Source organism: Capricornis sumatraensis, chromosome 14 (assembly GCF_032405125.1).
Source record: "Capricornis sumatraensis isolate serow.1 chromosome 14, serow.2, whole genome shotgun sequence".
NCBI lineage: Eukaryota > Metazoa > Chordata > Mammalia > Artiodactyla > Bovidae > Capricornis > Capricornis sumatraensis.
In genome coordinates, this window is record NC_091082.1 from 16,249,045 (window position 1) to 16,255,126 (window position 6,082).

Below are 6,082 nucleotides of genomic sequence, written 5' to 3' on the forward strand. Positions count from 1 at the left end.
AAAGGAAGAGGAACTAGGAATCAAATTGCCAACATTCACTGAATTATAGCAAAAGCAAGGGAATTTCAGTAAAACATCTATCTCTGTTTCATCAACTTCCCTAAACCCTTTGACTGTGTGGATCATGACAAACTGTGGAAATCTCTTAGAGAGATGGGAATACCAGACCATAGTAGCTGTCTCCTGAGAAACCTGTATGCAGGTCAAGAAGCAACAGTTAGAACCCTGCATGGAACAACTGATTGGTTCAAGATTGAGAAAGGAGTATGACATGGCTGTCTGCTGTCACCCTGTTTGTGTAACCTATATGCTGGGCACATCATTAGAAATGCCCGGATGGGTGAGTTACAATCTGGAACATAGTATCATATACACATAAATATTACTATCTTCTTTCCCAGACACATATACCATGTGTTTTATTATATTTACATTTTCTATGGGTTGATCTTACAATTTTAACAGATGCACTAACCCTCTAGGGTAAACCATCCAGTTTAGACTTTAAACATTTATTAAGAATCACTCAGTCATGTCTGATCCTTTATGAGCCATGGACTGTAGCCCACTAGGCTCCTCCGTCCATAGAATTCTCCAGCCAAGAATACTGGAATGGGCTTCCATTCCTTTCTCCAGGGAATCTATCCAACCAAAGGATGGAACATGGGTCTCCTGCACTGCAGGCAGATTCTTTACCATCTGAGCCACCAGGGAAGCCCAGTCTAAGATTAAAAAGTTGAATGTCTATATTTTTCATCTCCCTTTTCCCACTTCTTCTGGGTTACAATGTGACATAATTTCCCTTATGATGATTTTTTTAAGTCCAACCTCTTATCAAGGCCTTAATTAACTGAAGAATTGCATAGAGGAAAAATTATGATTTGTATTTCCTAAGCTTAGTCCTTTAAAACCATCATTTTGTTTCTTCAAACTCCTTGGCTGTGAACAACCAGTATATTTGGAGTCAGGGGTTGAATGAAATATAATTTGAGGTGGGAAGCATATAAGTAGAATATATTAATTATTCCTTATATCAAAGTTAGTTATCTACTTCCACCAATATTAGTCCTCCCTTAGATTTGTGAAGCTGTTTTGTGATGAGAATGTGAAGGAAGGGAGATAGCATAAATTGAAGCAAGCTTGAACTGTTTCCAGGTCTTGTTTCAGTGTAGACTTAAGAGCAACATATTGGTGCTTTCAGCAAAAATTTTAACTTCCCATCACATTTGTGGTAAAGAGACCTATAGCTTTTAAAGTATTGAATTAGAAAATGTGTTTTCCATGATTATAACTAATATATAGTGAAATATAAATCATGGTTAAGGAGCTAAAGTATTTTAATGGATTTAGTGACAATGTCTACTTCTTACAAGTTTAAATTAAGAAATGGGAAAGATGTTTTTTCAACAAACATATCTGTACTTCAATAACATCAGTTCTAATATTGAGCTTTGAATGCTATGTTTATTTTCATTTCTACTAGTAAATTGTTCTTTATAGTCCTTATCAAGATTATATTTTCTTAAATCAAAATAGAAACTTTTATATAGTATATTAATATAAAGTTGAATAATAAATCAAATATTTAATAACCTATAGATTTTCATTGTAAGTGTTAAATTTATCTATATACTTCATGAAAAAATTGACTATGAATAACTATTTATAATCAATCAATACTGCATTATGTAATTTTAGAATATACCCTTTCATATTTATTTTTCTTTATGCTTTTCTGATGTAAGCTCCCCAGCTGATTTTAATTAATTTATTTTAATTAGAGGCTAATTAATTTATAATATTGTGGTGGGTTTGCCATATATTCACATGAATCAGCCATGGGTGGACATGTGTCCCCCATCGTGAACACTGGTCCCAGTGCACCAGCTCTGAGCACCCTGTCTCATGCACTGAACCTGGACTGGTGATCTATTTAACATATGGTAATATACATGTTTCAATGCTATTTTCTCAAATCATCCCACCCTCGCCTTTTCCCACAGAGCCCAAAAGTCTGTTCTTTACAGATTTTTAACTAAACATTTAGGAACATTTTTGCAGTATAATTATACATACAAACAGTACACATATCAACCATTTAAAAATTATTATAAACATGCACATTTCCATTTATGATGTTACTGCCTTTTACCTGTTTGAGAACAAAAATTATTTTTTAATTTGCAAAATGAAGGTGTAGCCGTTGGTGTGTGGTCAGTGATGGTATGGATGAATAAACATTTCTCAAACCTCATTAATAAAAAAAATGTAAACAGAGCTCTTGTCTTCTACAATTGTAAAATGCTCTCAAATATAATTTTGCATGAACGTTTTAAAACAATAAAGTGGAAGTGAAAGTCTCTCAATCATGTCCGACTCTTTATGATTCCATGGACTGTATATTCTCTAGGCTAGAATACTGGAGTGGGTGGCCTTTCTTTTCTACAGGGGATCTTCCCAACCCAGGGATCAAACCCAGGTATCCTGAATTACAGGCGGATTCTTTACTAGCTAGGCCACCAGAGAAGCCCTGTTACTCAAAATTATTTATAGCATTTTGAATTTTAAAATGCTTTTGATTAGTTTCATAGGGAGGAAAACAAGTCACAGTGATAAACCTCACTGTTCTCTAAAATACAAATATTTGCTGGAAAGCAGATGTTCCCAGATTAGGGGCAGTGAATGAGCCTCTCAGATAAATTTATTTTAGAGACCTGGGTTACTAGAATTGTTGGAGTGGCATTGTTAAGAGAATTCTCAGTGAGAGAAATCTTCTCTGCCATATTTCAAATAACTTTAGAAAGAAGAAACAAGCATTTCAAAGTGCATTTTCTTCTAGGAAATTCAAAGTTCTTCTAAGAATGGGCTAATTTATTTTTGTATGAGAAGAAAATGAATTTTCCTTTAATAACAGAATCATTGAACAACAGTGCCTAAAGATAATAAAAACCAGCATTTTAAATCCTTTTAGTGTCCCTAGGCAGATGGCTACTAAAAAGAAAATGGAACTCTGTAATTAATAAGCATTATGTTCTGGTCAGACTGCATGTTTAATAATGCCCATCTTTCATTTACTCATATTTATTTAACCCCTAATCTTTGTCAGGCAGTATGCTAGTTACTAAAAAGGAATAAATACAGAGATATACAGTATGGTGAGAAGACAGATATATATTAATAATTATACACATAAATGCAAAATAAATATCTGAACAGAGTGACAGATGACAGTAATAGCCATCATGAAAATTTAACAAATGAAAAATACGATACTATGTGATTTACTTAGTAAAAGGTGTCAGAACTATCTCTGTAAAATGTGATAGCAAAGTATGTTTCATTTCTTAAATATGCTAATGGGTGAAGTCGCTCAGTCGTGTCCAACTCTTTGGGACCCCATGGACTGTAGCTTACCAGGCTCCTCTGTCCATGGATTTTCCAGGCAAGAATACTGGAGTGGGTTACCATTTCCTTCTCCAGGGGATCTTCCCAACCCAGGGATTGAACCTGGGTCTCGTGCATTGGAGGCAAACGCTTTAACCTCTGAGCCACCAGGGAAGCCCTAATAGCTATGTTTATTTGCATGTTAATTTGTTGCTTATCCATCACTTCAAGTACATCTGAGAAATAAAGATAATTTGAAGTTCAGTGCATCAAGGATCACACTAAAGATAAACTTCACTGATGGAGTTCAGACATGAGTACTCACTACGAACTGGCACCTTGATAGAAACCTATCTTTATAAAACATATTTTGATCTCCAAAAAAAGGATTTTGTATTTTTCAGGATAATAATGATTCTAAATGCAATGTCATTCAAATTTATCTTCAGGCTAAATCTTTAAAAGTATACACAGGATTGCTGGGAGGCAGTGGAGTATGAGAAACAGAAAGAAATTCTCTGTTAATAACTAGTGAAACACCTCAGGCTAAGTGACATTTTATGATCCAAACTCACAGGAAGGAAAAGATGCCATGATTTTTCAGTTATCTCTGAAAATTTTAACTATGATGTAAATACAGTAAAAATGTTAAACACTTTAAATGTTTATAAACTATCTTGCTAGCTCCTTGTCCCTTTGCCAAACTTGTGTCTTCTCCTGAATTTCCCAGGAAATTGGGTGCCCCAATATTCACTCAACTACAGCAATTCAAAACTTGAACTTAGTTTATACTTTTCTTTTGTTAGTCAAATATTGATTAAGTCACTAGTTTAGTTACTACATACTAATACCACTCCAAATACCTTACTATATTTTAAAAGATATTCTATTTGTCTTCTGAAATTCTCACAAAGCTCAATACTTCCCAGCCTATCTAGAATCAGTCACCACCTACTGCACAATTTAATGTGGAAAAAAATTTTTTTAAATGTAATGTATATAAAGTGCTAGAAAAATATAAGCAATGGAGATAAATAAAACACAAAATCTATTTTATTAGAAGCAAGAAAGAAAATCACATTAAACAAATAATTCAGGATAAATATAATAGGACCAAAGTGTAAACATTTTATACATTGTTATGGAAACTATGCAAGGGGATTGACATAGATAATTGCCTTTACAACTGATATATATTGCCCCCTGCAGTATTAAATGAAGAAAACAGTGATTCCTCATATTAACTACCTACATGCAAACATTAAACAAGCCCATTTGTCATATTAAAACTCAAAATATTGATAAACAGAGTGTCTGTCCAATGTGTGCATATAATTTGACAACTGTAACACAAAAATGTATAAAGCTTTGCTTGTTGAGTAATCTGTTAGAGACATTATTCCCAGAAAAATAAGCCTATTCATCTTCTAGCTATGTTTTGTTTTAGTAACATACTGCAACAATGAGTCTAACAGAAAAGTGTTGATAAGTCATGAAAGTGATGTTACAGCACCTTCAGTGAAATTGTGATGTTTATTTTTAAAGCTGTATGCTCAGCTCAGTTCAATTCAGTCTCTCAGTCGTGTTTGATTCTTTGCGACCCCATGAATCGCAGAACAGCAGGCCTCCTGGTCCATCACCAACTCCCAGAGTTCACTCAGACTCAGTCAGTGATGCCATCCTGCCATCTCATCCTCTGTCGTCCTCATCTCTTCCTTCCCCCAATCCCTCCCAGCCTCAGAGTATTTCCCAGTGAGTCAACTCTTCTCATGATGTGGCCAAAGTACTGGAGTTTCAGCTTTAGCATCATTCCTTCCAAAGAAATCCGAGGGCTGATCTCCTTCAGAGTGGACTGGTTGGATCTCCTTGTAGTCCAAGGGACTCTCAAGAGTCTTCTCCAACACCACAGTTCAAAAGCATCAATTCTTTGGCGCTCAGCCTTCTTCAAAGTCCAACTCTCACATCCATACATGACCACTGGAAAAACCATAGCCTTGACTAGATGGACCTTATTCAGCAATGTCTCTGCTTTTGAATATGCTATCTAGGTTGGTCATAACTTTGCTTCCAAGGAGTAAGTGGCTTTTAATTTCATGGCTGCAGTCACCATCTGCAGTGATTTTGGAGCCCATAAAAACAAAGTCTGACACTGTTTCCACTGTTTCCCCATCTATTTCCCATGAAGTGATGGGACCAGACGCCATGATCTTCGTTTTCTGAATGTTGAGCTTTAAGCAAACTTTTTCACTCTCCTCTTTCACTTTCATCAAGAGGCTTTTCAGTTCCTTTTCACTTTTTGCCATAAGCGTGGTGTCATCTGCATATCTGAGGTTATAGATGTTTCTCCCGGCAATCTTGATTCCAGCTTGTGCTTCTTCCAGTCCAGTGTTTCTCATGATGTACTCTGCATAGAAGTCAAATAAGCAGAGTGACAATATACAGCCTTGACATACTTCTTTTCCTATTTGGAACCAGTCTGTTGTTCCATGTCCAGTTCTAACTGTTGCTTCCTGACCTGCATACAGATTTCTCAAGAGGCAGGTCAGGTGGTCTGGTATTGCCATGTCTCTCAGAATTTTCCACAGTTTATTGTGATTCACACAGTCAAAGGCTTTGGCATAGTCAATAAAGCAGAAATAGATGTTTTTCTGGAACTCTTGCTTTTTCTATGATCCAGCAGATGTTGGCATTTGATCTC

At 35.6% G+C, this 6,082-nt stretch overlaps 1 non-coding gene across 1 annotated transcript; it reads right to left on the reverse strand.

The window, feature by feature from the left end:
• Nucleotides 1-3,486: 3,486 nt before the first annotated feature.
• TRNAW-CCA (transfer RNA tryptophan (anticodon CCA)) lies at nt 3,487-3,558 on the reverse strand. Its single transcript has one exon. It is a non-coding gene; the product is annotated as a tRNA-Trp (tRNA).
• Between the last annotated feature and the right edge of the window lie 2,524 nt (nt 3,559-6,082).